The following is a 1,256-nucleotide window of genomic DNA, read 5'->3' on the forward strand; positions in this document are numbered from 1 at the left end:
AGAGAAGAAAACGGGTGATTTCTTTTACAGTGTGTTAAAGTATTAAAAAGAAGCAACTGAAAGTTCTTTGGATTTTATGCTCTACCACAGTGCAAAGCCCTGGGTAATCTGGCCTCCTGTTTCTTCGTGCAAAGCAGAAAATCAGACTCAGGGTAATGAATTCTACCCAGCCTTGGGCACTTGAAGCTGAGCGCTGTGATCGTACATCGTCTTTCACACTGCCAGCTTATAAACGAAATGCAAACTCTGGGCTTCTCAGTGGGACAGGCACACAACGAGAGGAGAGGGGCCGCACGCAGAGGGGTCAAGCCCAGGAAGCAGTCAGAGACCTCTACCCCAGACCTCCCCTTCCGCAGACAACCGAAGTAGAAGGGCAGATGTACGTGGGCAGAGATGTGTGCCCAAGAGACGGGCACAGATGGACCGGGGACATTCGGAGCAAGGGAGCTGGGACACAAACCACGAAGGGTGATGAGAATCCACCTCGTGGGCGGTATTTTGTGCCAATGAGTGTGTGAACGTGTGAACTCTACTCCGGAACGGGTGGCCGCGGAGCCCGGCCTGGCGCGGCCTCCACGGCGAAAAGAAAGAGGTGGCTTTGTTCCCGGGATGTGAATAAGGGAGCCGAGGCCGAGCTTACAAAAGGCAGCGTTCCGCGGCGAGAACACTTGTCTCGGTAGGGGCTTGGACAGCGCGCGAAACTCGCAATCAGGCTCCCAGCCGGAGCGGCCGGCTGCACAAGTGCCCGCAGTGGGAACAGCCTTGTTGGCCCCTAAGCTTCGCTCGTAGAGGCCGTGGCGCGGGCCCCGCCGCGTCCCCCAGCCGGCGAGGGCGGCCCCACGCGCCCGCCACTCCGCTGAGCTGCCAGCACAACATTCTGTTTAAAAATAACACCCACGTGCGCTGGTAAACAAGCGCGCGCTGCTGCTGGTGCCGCGCTCCCAGGGCGAGCCTGTGAGGCGCGCCCGCGCGCGCGCGCCCTCGCCCTCCTCCCGCACGTGTCTGCCGGCTCCGCCCGAGCTGCGCTAGCGCGGCCCAGTCTCCGCCCCTTCGGCGGGCCGCTCACCGCCCAGGAGGCCCGAGACCGGCCGCTGCTGGGCCCTAGCGCCTCCCGTATTACCAGGCGTGCCCCGCAGAATGCTCTCCAACTTTCCTCCCCTGATGCCACCTCATCGCGGCTGGACACATCGTCTCAGGTCTGCTCCTTCCCTCCCCTCCCCGGTCTTCTCACGTCCCTCTCCTTTTAACTCTCCCTC

This window comes from Neophocaena asiaeorientalis, unplaced genomic scaffold (assembly GCF_003031525.2).
Source record: "Neophocaena asiaeorientalis asiaeorientalis breed wild unplaced genomic scaffold, Neophocaena_asiaeorientalis_V1.1 scaffold105, whole genome shotgun sequence".
NCBI lineage: Eukaryota > Metazoa > Chordata > Mammalia > Artiodactyla > Phocoenidae > Neophocaena > Neophocaena asiaeorientalis.